The following is a 16,592-nucleotide window of genomic DNA, read 5'->3' as shown; positions in this document are numbered from 1 at the left end:
AAGATGACCTCATAGCCAAGGAGAGGGGGCCAAAAGGCTGAAGAGAATGTGAGAACAAAATGGGGTAGCAAGGTTTGTCTGGGAAGAGCAGATGCAAGACCTTAATGGAGTGGCTTACCAAGCTGTGACTGAAGGGCCAGTTGTGGGAAGGTGCTGAAGGGGGCAGGGACACTGCCAAGGGTTTGCTGAGGCATATTGATAAATGTCCAAGCCTTCTTCAGGCCCTTCTACACCAGATGTGGAAACGAGGCCCTGCTCCTGTGCTTACACCCTCACTCACGCCTGCCTGTGTCAGGTCAGAACCTCTTGACCTCCCTTTCCCCTTTGGACAGACCCATGTCCACGTACCAGAACCTCGGCACTGCTGAGGAAGCTGGTCAGGCAGGGCCAGAGGGACCTAAGGTGTGGAGGGGCAGCAGAGCCTGGCCTGACCCTGTTGCCGGCGGTAAGGTGAGGAGCTATGGGGGTGAAGCAGCTCCTGTTGCCAGAGGACCCCCCCAGGGAACACTCAGACACTCAGTGCATCCTCGGTGCCAGTGACACCAACAAACCATGTTGCAACTCTAACTTCTGGCTGTGGGGCAGAGGTGTCAGGATCTTGGACCTTGCCCTTTGGCTAGAGGGTGTCGTCCTCTCCTTCCTCCTGACGCCATGCTAAGAAGGCTCCAGATCCATGACAAGAGCAAACCTTGCAGAAATGGACCCAGCAGGGAATGGCTGAGGAGGTGAGGAGAAGCAGCATTAATGCTGCTCTCATGACTCTGTGCAATGAGTCACAGAATCATTTAGGTTGGAAAAGACCCTTAAGATCATCGAGTCCAACTCTTAACCCAGCACTGCCAAGTCCACCGCTAAACCATGTTGCTAAGTGCCACATCTACACACCTTTTAAATACCTCCAGGGCTGGTGACTCCACCACCTCCCTGGGCAGCCTGTTCCAGTGCTTGACAACCCTTTCAATGAAGAAATTTTTCCTAATATCCAATCTAAACCTCCCCTGGTGCAGCTTGAGGACATTTCCTCTTATCCTATCAGTGTTACCTGGGAAAAGAGACCCACAGCCACCTTCCAACAGCCTCCTTTCAGGTAGCTGTAGAGAGTGAAAAGGTCTCCTCTGAGCCTCCTTTGCTCCAGGCTGAAGGACCCCAGTTGCCTCAGCCGTTCCTCACAAGGCTTGTGCTCCAGACCCTTCATCAGCCTTGTTGCCCTTCAGTGCAAAAGCCTAGATCCTGCAAATGCCATGGCCCATCTCCAGCCATGGCCAGGTCCCATATGACTCTGGAGATTTTGTGCACCAAAGCTAAAGCACAAAATGAATATCACCTCCAGTCATGACTAGTCCAGACTTGAGACATCCCACCCTTCAAAACTGCATTTACTACCACACAAAGCAACCAGAAACAAAAGGATGCTGCAAACTTGAGTGACCAACCTTCTTCTTTGACCAAGAGTAGTGCTGTTGTTTGAGGAGATCGCTTCATGAAAGGCCACCAAACACATTCCTTGCTTGCAATCAAGCAGTGTAGGAAAGGCCACCCTTCTCTTTCTTTGGCATAGTGCTAGATGACACTAAAATGTTGTGGCTGAGCTGGCAGCAACCCACCAAGGTCACTGTTAAAAGCTGACCATGACTGCAGAAAGCTGTCCAGATGTCCACTCAGTTTAACTGTCATTGAATTGCACCATACACCACACAATTCAGGAAACTTCCACAGTTTCTAGTAGAGAAAAATACAGGTTGTTCATCTGAAGACTTGGAAATAAAAGAAGTCCTAATTTAACTCAGTCATCCTGCTCTGTTTCTGCATTGTTTGTGGCTGATGGAAGCAAAACACGTTTCCATCTGCATGTTAAATTACAGACTTACAATTTCTGTGTAGAAAACACTCTGCAGCCAATAGCAGTTGCAAAGGCCAACTGTGAACAGTAAGAAAAAAAAGCAAACGTCAACACCAGTTATTATTCACATATTGCATTACAAGTGTCTCTTATCAAACTCAGAGTATAATTTATATTATTCATGTAGAAACTCAAATTCAACACCACATAGAAATAAAAGCTAAATACGTGTGTGACAGGGTTTCAGTGACATCCTGATCAAACGTCGAGGCTTGGACCAGCGAGGAGGCTGACGACCCAAGCGATTAGTGCAGCAGGGACACAGCCCGGTGCTCGCTTGCCCAGTACTACCACTCTACTGGCGATTCTTTATTGCTGTAAAACATGACAGGGATGGTTCCACGGGTACCAGTTTGCAAAGGACTGGGAAACACGTCGGGGGGACTCGTGCAGCCAGGCATAACAGACTGGGTTTCAGGAACAGTTCCAAGTGCATCTTTTCCAAGTGCAGAGCGACACAGATCTCCTCTCCCTCTGACCATGAATATTTTGTTGATCATCTGAAAGACCGGTTTCCAGACAGCAATGCCTCATTGGTCTGCTTCAAGAAAGATTGGATCAGACTAGACCTTTAGTATATGCCTGCCCATTCATCACTTGCTTACTGAGCATCTGCAGATGTCCTTCTCCAAGTCTACTCCATCCTCTCTGTTGTCTGTCTTGGACAAAATTTTCAGTCTCCTGCTGCTGAAGACAAGAAGGAAAGAGGATGGTGATACTTTTTCCATCCTGGTTTCTGACATATTTCTCTTTGCCTTAAATTTGCACCCTTTTTTTTTTTTTTTTCTTTTTCTTTCTTAAATTGAGAGCTCCAGCTACCCACCTTATCCGTGGGGTGGCCATACCCCATGTCATCTGGCATGCCAGTGCCATGAGTCTCAGCCAGCAGGATGCAGAGCAGCCCCCCATCCACTTTTACTAGCATGTTCATCCATCACAATGATACACTGTGGTCCTCCAGGGTGTGCTTTGTCACCAGCCATTCCCTCCACATTCTTGGGGCCTGAACAAAGGTGCCAGAGCATTGCCACTCTTGAGGATAGCGTGGGGACAGCTTGTCTTGTCCCAGCCCTGCGTACGTCCCCAGGCCTCCTGAGGGCAACTGTGCTGCAGGGCGAGGTTTTTGTCTGAAGCATGAAGCTGTGACTCTTGAAATGAGGGCTGGTCCTGCTAAGCGTGGTGAAGCAAACAGGGTGAATGTGCTGCTCTCATTAATGGGTTATTGGATACATAGCCCGTCCCGGAGACTACAGGAAAGAGAAGCAGAAAAGCACATCTCCTCTGCACCAGGAAATATGGCTGGTAGTCAGTAGACTTGGTCTTGACAGCTTGTGTCCCAAGCTGTCGCTTTTCATTTTCACCATGTAGATAACCTGTTTAGTCATAAAACTAGATCTAAACTATAGTGTCTTGAGGAGAATCCTAAAATAGATTTGGCTTAGAGAGTAACCTTAAGACAAACAGCATGTTATGCACACAGACGTACAGAGCACATGGCATTTGGGGATAAGAAATGACACCAGCTTGGCTTTGCCCGAGGTTCTGATGTCACTTGAAAAGCAGATTGACCTGATGTCTGCTGCACGTCTGAGCTGCTTCCTGGACAGACTCCCTGAGTGGTTTGTATCTTTATTCCTGGAATCTGGAAAGCCGGATTGCCCTCGGTGTATGAAAATCCACGTGTAACTTGGCAGAGTCTTCTGACTGCTTTCACAAGAGCAATAAGGACAGGTTACTAGACACAAACCTGCTCACTTCGTGCCTCCTCTCAAATCCTTTGCCCTTTGCTCTGAACGCAGATAGCAGGTCTGAGCCTGCAGTGAGGTTACTGAAGGATCACACGTCTGGGTTGGTGCTTCATGAGTGGGTATGGCATTTGTGGCAGCCAGAGGGGTGGAAGACAGGATCTTAGAGCATCACCCCCTAAGCTGGTGTGGGAGAGAGAGAGGTCATACTGCTAAATGTTATTGGGAGTAAAGGAAGAGGGGAGTAAATGTTAGAGTTGTGTAAATTTGCACAAGTGATCTGCGTGTATCATATGCAAGCACCACACAGCCAAACATATCGCTGGGCTCTGGATCCACATCCTTGGATGAGAGGACTTGCTATTATTCAGAGACATGCCTTGAACAGGAGGTTGAGCTAAGCAACATCCAGAGATTCCTTTTACCCTAAATTCATATCTGGCCATGGTGTGGGGTGACTTGGCCAAGGAGATCTGCTGTGGCAGAGGTGTTTTGACCCTGTCCTGCTGAACAAGGAGTAGGTGCCTTTTCCATCAGCGTGCAACAAGCTGAAGCCTTCAAGCTTACCCAGCTTTGTGTCAGATTTTGACTATAAAAACTCCTTGGGGGTGACCCAGACATGACTGTAGTCTCATGCACTAATGCAGATGGGACTTCTTGAAGCTGTTCTTCCTAACATCATTAGACGGGCTTTCTTGAAGCCCTGGGGAAGCTTCAGTCCCTTTTAAACTCTGTCACCCAAAGAAGACATTTCTCATAGAAAGGTATTGTTCTTATGTCTGTCTTCGTCAGTTGGGGCTGAGTGGGTCAGCCCTGCACGGTGGAGATACCTGAGGGACAAAGATGAGGTCAGCCCTGCAAACCTGTTTTCTGGAACTAGAGTTTCTGAGCTTATTTCTCTGTTCAGCATTTTTGTCCTGGTGGATTACTAAAGCTTGCAAAGCCTTCAGAGGGCATAGGAAATCAGCAGGTCTCAGGGAAGACCTGGGGTGGACAGCTGGAAAGCCTGTCCATCCATGTACCAATGTCAAGGGCCATGGGAAGGGAGAGGGAGCATCCAAGAGAGTAGTTCAGAAAGAGGAACCATCGCCTGGGGAGGAAGGCTGGTGTGGGCAGTAGGGCAGTGATGCACTAATGCATGGAAAAAGAAATAAGAAATTTCACATCTGGGCATCAGGTGTGACTGTGGTTGGACACCCATTTGGACATCTATATGTTGGGGTGAACCGCAGCCAGAACGGATTCGTACCCACCAGCTCCTGCATTGTCCTCCTTCCTCTTAGTGCTGGCAGGGAGAGGTCAGGTTTATGGGTGTCATGTGCTAGTGACAACTTGGTCTGGGGTGTCACTCAGAGCGTCTTTGGCACAGCTAACAGGTCAGCCCCTTCCTATTGCTACAGTGAGAGGCGCTTGATCCCTGCAAGCCTTTAGGCCTCATTTCTCCATCTCTAAACACAGATTGACCAGGTTTCAGGCAGGGCTGTGAAATGGTAGCACCTCTGTCCCAAGCGTTTTGCCCCATCCCAAGGTGAGACTGACCTCAGCATCTAACGGCTTCTGCAGCTTTCAAGGACATCTCTGTTTTCCCTGATTCAGGTTAATTGAATAGTCTCCCTGCGCAGGGCACCGACACACTGCTTTGCAGCAGATGCAGTCATTGAGCAGCTTTATTCCTCCTTCAGATCTGACAGACCCAGGGTTATTTCAGCACTGGGGAGGCAGGAAAGTTGCTTTTTGTTTATTTATAAAAAAAATAAAAATAATTATTTTAACATCTTTACCTGTGGGTTTTTGTTTTGTTGGTTGTTGGTTTTTTTTTGACAGCTGATTGAAACAGGTGAAGCGATATGCTCCACAATACTTCTCAGAAGACACGTTCTTGCTTTGTCCCTCTGAGGTTTCTGGTGAGCTTGTTTATTGTTAGTATAACTGTTAACTCCTGTAACATTTATGTTATGACAGCAAAGGGCAGTTAGGGAGGGTCAGAGTGCAACCACATGGAGAGAGCAGATGTAACAGTGTCCCAAGACTTTAAGAGACCTTCCTCCTCTGCCCTTCTGACCAGGTAACCTTGGCAAGGTCATTTCACTTAACTTTGCTCATCATCATACAATGAGGCTAATGACAGTGACCTCCTATGTGAATCAGTTTTGCAGTCTACTGAAGGAAAAATATAATGAGGGGAGTGAGATATCAAAATTATTAACTGTAGGCAAGCTATATGGTGAAAAGGTGCATGACATTTTGGGTTGGATCTATGTCTGGATGTCTAAATGTAGTTGCCTACATAGGAAATAGATACCTAAGGTTGCACTGTAGTTCATGGAGATGGATCAACAGGGTTAGTAAGAGTCCAGAGAGCTGCTGTCTGTTTTAGGGTGGGCTGAATCAGTCCCCAGACTGCCCTTGCTAATTCTCCTTTGACTCCGCTGTGGCCTTCAGCATCTGGTTTACATTAAAACACGAACATTGCAGACACCTAAACCTAACCTGGAGACAAATCTTCACCCTGCTGCCCTCAGCTTTACCTTTGCCCATTGCATTTTACTTGTGCACTTGTGGCCAAGGCTTCAGTTCCTTCCTGATAACAGCATTCTCTTCTCATTTGAGTTTCTAGTTCTTGACTAGCTTGTTGCTCACAGCTGCTTGCTGGTTGGACCTCTTCGGAGGTTTGTCTCCCCTCTGCCATGCAGACAGTGGCCACACAGACATGCTCTGAGGGACCTGGGCAGGAGGTGGTGCAGAAGATGCCCTCTGCAGAAGAGCCCTGGGTGCAGAGAATGAGGTGCTGGTTGGTCTCTCCTTGGTGGCTCCTCACAGTGAAGCCAGTTCTGGCAATGTTCTTTTTCAGGAACTGAGCACTGACCCACTATGACCAGGATAGAGATCTTAACTCTAGCTCCTTAAACCATTAATAAATCAGCCTGTGCACAACAGAATTTGTCTAGTGCCAGAGGAGTGGAGGATTCCTAAACTGATCTCATGAATCAATTTTTGTCCCACATAAGCTAATTTGTGCTGCAGGGGTGGGTGGTTTTTTTAATCTTTTTTTTTTTCTTTTTTTTTTTTTTTCTTTTTTTTTCATCTATATAAAGAACTCCTGATCTGAGAAGCCATCACTTAGCACATTCAGGTCTGCAGAAGAGAGACTTTCGTAATCTTCTTCAGCTCCTGATGTTTCTCCCCTCCCATTCATTTTTTCAGGAGCTTCCTGGCCCATTTTGGTTGCATCAACATGGAAAGGATCAAAGACACCCTGACTGAAGGTTTCAGAAGCATGGCTGGTGGGCATGCACACTGGGGGAAAATTGTCTTCCTGTGTAGAGAGATGCTTGTTTGTTGAGCCTTCCTCACCGAGACCTGATCCAAATGTTCCTTCTGCAGCATTTGGAGCCTGGCGCTGTGGATCCAGCTGCTGCAGCAGCACACAGCTCTGAATCCCTTTTGGGTCTCTAATCTCAATCTCATCCTGTCCAGCAAGAAGCGATAGACTGGAGGTGTCCCACAGCACTAGTGGGGCATTTGTTTCTGGTGGGATGTCCTGGCATAATTCTGATGGATTTAGACCAAAGCAAGGCAGAGTTTCTGCCTCTGAACTTTGCAAGTTTGAATTTGGGGTTTTACTTGCTATGCTGGGAAAATCTTGTCCTCCTGATAAGAACAAGTTACTGTCCTCCAGAAAATCCACGTTGTCTAACTGAAGCTTGGCTTCCTTTGGTAACTTTTCTGAATTGCCTGGTAAAAAAATTATCCCATCCTCACACGCTGTGTCCTGGACATCTGGACTCAATAGGTTCTGAATTTCTAGCAGATGAGCATCATGATTATTTCCTTCCCTGGTGAGATTTTTGCTGTTATCAGCTGGAGGCATAAGCTCTGAAGGAGGATGTAGAGGGTTTGTTCCACCTTCGGAGGTTATTGAAGCTTCTTCCTGATTTTCCTGTTCTGGGATGAGAGAGGGCCAACAGCTGCCCCACTGCTGCCGAACCTGACTATTGAAAGCTGGTTGATCATCAATGTCAAGTTTAGTTCTCTCCTGTTTATCTTCACATGAAATGCTTGTGCCGGGAGCTAACAACAGGATACCAGTCTCCTTGCCCTCAGTAGAGTCTGAGAAGCTTCCAGAGCTCTCCTGGATATGTTTAGAGAAGACCTCCATCCTTCCTGGCCGTGGCTGCTGATCATTCTTGGAGGCCTTTTGTTTTACTTGGCTGGAGGACCTGAGGTTGCCCTGGGGCTTTTCTGGCCTGTTGTCAATATTTGTTTGTGCTGATGATTGTGCAGGTTTTTCTAGTTGACTCTGCTTCTTCTCTGAGGAGTAACCAAACAAAGTGACAAGGGCTGACTGGGGCTTAGTGGGTTTCCTTTGGGTTGTTGTTTCTTTCTTGGGAGTGCTGCTTTTGTCTTCAGAACCAAAAAGTGTGGTGAAGGGTTTTTTTCCAAGCCTCAAACCTTTACCTAACATCTCTCTGCAGGCTTCACTGCTTCTGGTCTCTTTGCTGTGGGTACCAGGCCTTGATGTATGCACAGTGCTTTTGCCTGGGAGTTTCAGATCTATTTTTTCTTCACCCACTGGATGACCTCTGGATTTTTCCAAGGATATATTTGGTTTGGAAGAGTCTAATGTCTTGGATGATTGCTCAGAAATGTGAAGGATGTTTTCACTAACAAATTCTTTGGGATCCTTTGACTTGGAGTTGTTGACTTCATCATGTGAGGGCCAAGTGGCACATGCTCCTTTCAGAGGTGTGTCTGCTGATACTGGAAAATCCTTGCCAGGTGATTTTACATCATGTCTCAAGATATCCTCATGAGGGTTAGTTATCTGTGGGCCACATGTGCCCTGAGGTTCTGTTTCTTGTAAACAGGACACACTGTGGTCATCTGTCTTATGTGGCAAACCAGGTGAAGACACTCTGCTCTTTTCTGCTTTGTTTTCCTCAAATGCATGCTCAGGGCCGGGCTTTTCCAGAAACCCCGACGTACTTGCTGGTTTCACTTCTGTCTTTTCAAATTCTGTCCCTTTGCTCTCAATTCCAGGCAAAGGACTTATGCTGGATGGCTGCATATTTCCCCCTGAAGTTACTGGTATCTGTTTCCCAGTGAACTCATTGGTGTTTGCCTTTGACTTCTCATTCACCAGCTTGGTGATCTCAGGTAAGGCACTCAGCCCTCTCGGCTCCAGGGAGCCAGAAGATACATAAGGGGTCCCTGACACACCAGAGAGGCGATGAGCTTCTTCAGCTTCATTTTCAGGGGCATCAATAGTCTCAGCTCCCCGTTTTTGCTCTTTACTCACAGTGTTCCTGGTTTTGGTCTCTCCTGGCACACGGTTGGACTGTGGGCTGTTCATTCTCTCTCCAAGATGTTGCTTGTCTCCTGCAGTAGCTGGGGTGGCTATGGTCAGTTGAGGCTTGTTATCTTTCACGGCAGGCATTGTACCTTCTTCCCTGGGTGTGCTTAAAGACCTACAGGCCTTGTTTTCCTTTCCTGGGAGCTCCGCAGCAGAGAGGATGGAGCCCCCTAAGTACATCCAGTTGGTGGGTTTAGTGCTTTGAGGTGTGGCATGGTGCACAAGGGAGCCACGAGCCAGGGACTTCACAGACTCCAGGACTAGAGGGGAGGAGGCAGAGGCAGGTTCTCTCTTCAACTGGACTTTTCCCTGCTGGATTGCAGCCACTCGCTGGGACACCTTGCCTCCTCTCCTCCCTTCTGGAATGTCCCCATCCCCAGTCTTTTCCCTGTCTCTCTGTTCTCCAGTCTTGGGCCAGGAACATGTTTGCTCTCTTTGCTTGGTATGGGTGACACCAGGTAAGAAGCTTCCCTTCTGCACTGCTGCCTCCACCCCTGATTTTCCCTCCTGACCCCTGAGCACCATCCTGCTGGCCCTGCTGCCCGCAGCTGGGTGGGTTTGCAGGCTCAGTGTGGGCTTTTTCCAGGAGCATGCTCCCTTTCCAGCCTTCCCATCTACAGCCAACAAGTCAGTTTCTGGAGGTGGCCAGCTTGTTCTGAACTTGTTCCCTAAGAGGACGGACCTGCTGTTCAACTCTTGCCTGTGATCAGCCAGCTGCAAGCCGCACCGTGTGTTGAGGGATGTCTCTCTTGTTTCAGTCTTCTTTTGGGTGCTGTTATACCAGTCCTGGGGGTGTAGTGCTCTGCCTACCATCACCACTCGCTGAACCTGAGGATCTCCTAGCCCATGCTCCAGCTTTCCTGTCTCACTTCTGTTTTGAGCTCCAGCCATCTGCTTATAGTGGACTTGGCAGTAAAACACCCCATGGAGGGCAGCATAGTTTTGCAAGCTGGAAAACACACATTGGCATAGCTGTTAGCGGCTGTGTGGGAGGGAAGCTGTAGCACTGATGGACAGGTTTTCAGCAAAACTGTTTTTCAGTGGAAATTTGGGGAAGGGAGGGAGTTTGAAGAATGAAACCTTTGAAAAGTGTCAGTTTTCTGAGGATATGTTTGATTTCTTTTTCAAAACCCAAAACACATGAAAAATTAAACATTTCCTTGCTATAACTCTGGGAGTTGTAGCCCAGGTTACATGTAACCCTTTTCTCATTTATGGGTCAGGCTTCATACCAGCTCTTCATCCCTTCCTGCAAATGCACAGCATGGGCCATGTGGGTGAACTGCACGGGGCTCCCATGACACAGCTGTATGATGGCAGAAAGGGTCTGCACATCTGGGATGGGGTGTGAGGGGGGCAAGAGGATGGCAAATAGCCTTGTAGAAAAGGGCTGGGGTGTATCATTTTGATCTCATCAGTGCAAGAAACCCATTCACAAACTGGAAGGAGTCCAGCAAAGGGCCACCGGGGTGGTCAGGGGCCTGGCACGCGTGTCATCTGGGGAAAGGCTGAGAGCAGGGTTAGCTGGGTCTCGTAACGAGAAGGTTAAGAGGGATGAACTAATTTCTGTGTGTGTCTATTTTATGGGAGGTTATAGAGAAGACAGAGCTGGAGTGCTGCGGGAGGTGGATGGTGACAGGATGGGGGGCAATGGGAACAAGTTGTAACATGGGAAATTGTGATGAGATATAACCCCCCCAACTTTTCAATGGTGGTCAGATCTTGAAAGAGGGGCCCCAACCGAAAGGTTGTGGAATCTCCATCCTTGGAGCCATTCACACCTCTCCTGGACACATTCCTGAGCTACCTGTCCTACTTGGACGTGCAGGAGGCTGGGTGGAGACTTCCAGAAGTACCTTCCAACCTACCTGACTCCATGAACATGCAAAGCACCCAAACTACTCATCCAATTAAATTCCATATCAGCATTCTAAAACTGTACATTTTTCTTGTATTTTCAGCTCACCCTTGCATAGAGGAATGAAGCTGGGTTAATTAATATTGATAATATACAGCTGTGGGCTGGCTTCAGGGGTGGCAGTTTGGCTGATGTAGATAAGGTGCAGCTGTGGCTGGTTCTGTTAAGTGGTTAAATAGCCATGGAATAGAGAATAGCAAAGGAAGAGAGACCTGGATGAGGAGAGATGAGGAACAGGTAGCAGAGGGACTGGCATGAAATGTATATGGACCTTTGAGACTTTGTGGGGGATTGGTGGCCATCTGGGGCAAGGTGTGCTAACTACTTATTGAAGTTAACTTGGTATGTGACTGTAAAAGACCTTGTTGCAGCTTGATAGTTTTGAGAGTGCTGTAACACCCTTGCATCACCATGCAGGTTCCTGATCTACAGGTGTCTACAAGCTTGAGGTGAGCAGTCTTCAGACTCTAGCAATGGAGAGGCAGAATGTACCAGGGAAACTGTGTACCCTCCTGATTTCCTGAAGCCTGCCCTCTTGGAATTACCCTTGGACTATTGTGATAGAAACTACTTGGACATCCTTTAAAAACAAATGCAACTGGGTCCTACCACTCACCTCAGCTTCCTTCTGCAGACCTTGCAGCAGAAACATGAGCGGTGCACACAGACTTGGTCAGCGACTATACTCTCCATGGAGTAGACAGGCTGCAGGCAGGAGGCACACATTTCTTTCAACATAGTCTGAAGAAGAAGAAACTGAAGTTAAATATCTATTCATGACCACTTGGAAATGGATCTGCAAGCTAATTTGCTGAATCTTCTGCTTGTGTTGGACTAGTGTTGATGTTCTTTCTCAGGTCTGCTGTAAGAGTTTGGATTCATGCCTGACTCAATTTACTTGTCATCTTGGATAGGTCAGCATTAACTTTCAGTCAGGACAGAAAGACAAGACACTCTTGGCCCCCAGTGAGAGAAACTATTAATTTGATCAAGAGCAAATCGTTCACTCAGTTAAATTATTTCAAAGTCTTGAAGGAGGTAAGAAACATTGTTCAGAGGCTCTGACTAAAACACTCTGGCTGAGCAACTCCTGAAATCACTGATATTATATGGCTGCTCACACAGACCACATAGTCCAAACCCTCAAAATGCAGCACATTTCAGCATTAAAGCTTCCACAGCTCCATAAATCTGGCAGTTTACTCCAAATGTTTACTTTGTGGACTGTGTTTTGTGCCATGACCTGCTTCCTCAAACAGCACTTTATGTGAAGAGCACAGGGGCTCTCTCTGGAAAGCATTGCCAACACCAGCTATTTTATTAGTAGACAGAGAAAGGGAATAAAGAAGCTGGGATGTCAGCCTAGCTGCAGAAACAGCTCCAGGTTGTCTACATGGTCAAGCAATCCAGAGGATGCTGGTGGCAAGGTGGATATCACTGTGCACTCTTTCTCACTGTGGTGCGAAGCAGGGGCTCAGCTCACCTGGTGAGTCCATCTGCAAGTCAAGCCTGTGCAAAACCTCGGAAGGACCACAGCTGGCTCAGACTGACCAGGTCAGTGCTCTGAGTGCTCCCTCACATAAGGACATCTTTGCCTTTTTTGTTGGGGGTAATCTGCCACAGTTTGATTTGATAGAGTTTTGCTGATGCTCTCTGATCCCTCCAGCTTTTTGTTTAATATGTGCTCACCCTGGTTTGCAGTGTTGTTAGCTCACAGGAGAGCCAAGTTTACTTTCTGCTCTTGTGTGGAGCAGGCTGATGACCAGATTTTAGCTTTGACCAGAGGAAACAGCCAGAGGTTGCTCAGAGAAGCTGTGGAATCCCCCTCAATGGAAGTGTCCAGGGCCAGGCTGGATGGGGCTTGGAGCAACCTGGTCTAGTGGCAGGTGTCCCTGCCTGTGGTAGGGGGGTGGAACTCTGTGATCTTTAAGGTCCTTTCCAACCCAAACCATTCTGTGATCCTATGAAACAGGAAAGGTGTTTCTGTATCTAAAGAGCTGAGTTGACAAGGGAACAAGAGTCCTCTTTTATTTGCAACAGAAACCTTGGGGACCAAGTTTTCTTTCATTACCTTCATTTTGGCTAAACGTACCATTAAGGTCCAGTCATTTTTGGTTTTGTATGCCAACACTTTAAAGAGGAAGAGTTTGACATCTTCAGTTTTCTTCCCTCTCTCTAGAGGGAAGTATACAAAAAAACCCCGTCTTTCTTTCAGTCAGCAGTGATCTCATCATACCTCTGCTGTTCCAGCCCTCTGCAGAGGGAAGACCATAGTTCTGTAAGCGTCTACGTATGTAAGGGTGTCTGAACTCCCAGTATACTCAGTGGAGATCCAGTTAAGGGAATCTAGAAGGTGATGCATCTGGCCTAGAACAAGCCCATGTAGCTGGTCAGAATCAGTCAGTTAGGCAAGACAGATTTCACCAATGTGACTATGGAACTGTCAATGGGAGGGCAGTGCTGGTGAAGGTGAAGCAGAAATACGCTTTTGTGCCATAATAAGATAGATCTTTCAGGTGTAAAATGGTAACAGAAACCAGATGGAAAGTGATGCCATGTTAGCAGGTGTCTCCAAGAGAAACCGAAGCTGTGCACCTTTGCAGGGGATGCCATTTCACTAGGGGAAATGAGCGGGCGGTTTGGCAAAGAACAGTGAGTGGTGGTGGGCAGCTGCACAAACACAGCATTGTCTGTGATGACGGAGCAAAGTGCCAGTCCTGGCGATAATAAATCTCAGCCAATAGATCAACTTTGCTGCATCTGGCAGTACAGATCACAGTTACATCTAAGTACTCTGACAAGCGTGTTCTCTGAGAGCGACAAGCTCTCATACAGCACAAAGATGTGTGTCCTGGCAGAGAAGAGAGTAACTGTCGATGTATTTCTGTTGCATAAGGAAAAAAAAAATGCTTTCCTTTAATCATGACCAAGGAATGAAGCAGAACTGTTTGGCAAACCAGCAAGATCTCTCTGCTCTTAGCTGGGAGTGAATGTGCTAATGTGAATGGAGCTAAAAGTGGGATAGTCTTTTATAGGGGATGTATGTCTCTTTCACTAGGGGATTTATTTTAAGTGCTCACTGTCTGACGCATGGCAAATACTCTTGCTCTTCAGAGGTATTTTTATCAGCCCCAGGAATAAGCCTTCCTAGTGGTCTGGAAGATAGAGAGGTGATTAGCAGCAATCAAATGGCACTGTGGGCAAGGAAATTATCTTAAGTCTTCTGTGACAAGCAGCTTCGGAGTGTGTCGGGAATTAGCTGCTGATTACTGCCCCGCTGAAAGTTGCAGCTGGCTTATGGCTTGTCAGTTACTGCCTTTTTTCCCTAGGTGAATTAAAATCTTCGTAGCAGGAGGGGTCAGCCTGAAGACGCCTGTGTTATTGACAGATGGAGAAGATGGTGAGCACAAAGCTTTCTGACCTGAGACTGTGTATCCTCAGGGAGACTGGTGGCTGAAATGGAGCTGGGAAGGGTGATACTTGATGTAGGCACTTCAAATGTGGCATATTTGACACCGACTGCTGCAAGAGAACCAGATCTGTAGCTGAATTTGTCCTTTGGCCACTCACGGAGGTACAGTTAAGACAAGGCCATCTGTCCTCTGTCCACTGGTCCAGGTAATTCTCCCAACCAGTTTGATCTTGAAAATACCTACCCAGCACTGTGTGAGAATGCAGTGACCACGAGAGCAAAGATGAACAATGTCATGTCTTGTATCCAAAGATCACAGAAAAACTATGACAACTCACTTGGGATTTGAAAGTTTGTATGTCTTCTGCTGGTTTATTATTACAAGGTCTGAAGCACAGAGAATATGAGCTGATCCTTCAGCTTGTATTTGAGTTTCAAATCTTGGCGTTTGTTTTTTTTCTCCAGCTCTTTCAGTGCTTCAGCGTGCCATGTATGGTGCTGAAATAATGCAGCATCTGTCCCCTCATGGTATTTCAGTTCCTGGCTGATGGAAATACCATGAAAGAAACACATCTTAAATGATCTTAGCCTCATAAATGGCTCATTGAAACATTTAGAAATTCTGTAAAACCAGAAACACAGGCAATAAAATCAGTATTTTTAAGCATTGGCAGTGCAGGATATTTGGGTTTGAGTTCCTGTGGAATAGTTTTCATTGCCCAGACAACCTGTTTGTAGCTTGCTAAAACTGCTCTGCAGCTGTCCTTAGAAATGAAACAAACATGTGTTACAGGCATCCTGAAACAAGCTAAGATGAAAAACAAACAAGGATAAGAAAACAGTGTTGGAAAAATGTTGAAGAGGAGCTCCCGATTACTAACTGTCTCTTCTTTCTGCTACTGGCCTTTCTAAAACAACTGGGAAGGTCTAAGCAGTTTTTTTTTCCTGATTCCCTGAAAGCAGATACACTCAATTTATGACTATCTGCTGTTCTACTTTGACCTTTGGTGTATTCTTTGGTGGAACTGAAAATGATGTTTGTAGGGGAATGAAAAGAGTGGGTTGACTGACATTGATAATATGCAGCTGTGGCCTTGCTTTGACGATGTGCAGCTGAGCTCCTACAGCAAAGTGGTTAAATAGCGCTGAGGAGTGGGGGAAAGAAAGAACCTGGATGAAACAGACAAGGAGCAGTGTGGTCTGGCCTCTGGAGGATGGAGAAACAGCATGGAGGGTAGAGTCTGACCAATAGTGCAGCTTTTTGCTGCTTGCTAGTTTGTTTGTGTTGTGTTATTTCCTGACTGCTGTAAATTAAATTGCAACAGATGTTCTTACTCTTTCTGTGTATCTAACTTTCAAGTTCATGGGGTCCTAGAGGTAAACCAATGAGATCTGAGTATGTATCTGCTTTTTGTGGAGGAAGCAGAACTACTACTTGGTCTACAGCACCTTGAATAAGGTGTTGCATGATGTGAGATGATACCTGATATATAAAAACCTGGCTATGAGCTAGGGATGTGGAGTGGTCGGCTCTGAAACAGTCCCTTCCTCTCCAGTGTCCCACTCTTCATTCATCAGCGTGGGCAATTTTACCTCGGGGGGAAAAAAGCAAATATTGACCATAACATATTACTGATGGTTTTTAAAATAAGGTTACTGTCCCATTCTGCAGAAAGGTAAACAGATGCACTGAGAGATGAGGCGACTTGCTGTAGATTAGCTAGAAGGTCTATCGCAGGGGCTGGTAGTCTAAGTCTGAGTCTAAGCCCGAGCCAGGCTGTAGGAAACAGCTCCCTGAGAAACCATCCAGTCACTCTGTAGGCTCCTGGCGTTCTCCCACACCTGGAGTAAGCTCCTTGCTTGCTTGCCTCACTCCCAAGCTGGGCCAGCCTGTGATGTGAGTTGAGGCTTATGGAGGCACACCACCACAGCTGCCTCCTCACCTGGAGGAAATGGGTACAGGTGTGTTCAGACCTTTCTTGGTGTGTACATCCCACCCAGTCTCCGCACACCTACACAGGGTCCTGGATTGAGTGGTGTATATCACCTTGGACTTAACTCAGTTTTCAGGCAAGAGTATGGATGCTGCTTGATTCAGGGCTGAAAACCCACCCACATTGTAAAGAAGATGTAGACTAAATCCCTGCAGTGATTTAGAGTGCTCTCAATATGTGATTCAACTCGTTACTGAGAGATCATTTCTAGCTACTTTGAAAGGAAACAAGCGCTCAACAAAAGAAACTCAACCAGACCAAAGTATTTTT

Source organism: Falco peregrinus, chromosome 5, assembly GCF_023634155.1.
Source record: "Falco peregrinus isolate bFalPer1 chromosome 5, bFalPer1.pri, whole genome shotgun sequence".
NCBI lineage: Eukaryota > Metazoa > Chordata > Aves > Falconiformes > Falconidae > Falco > Falco peregrinus.
The sequence above is the reverse complement of the archived record's forward strand: the minus strand, read 5'-3'. Positions refer to the sequence as shown.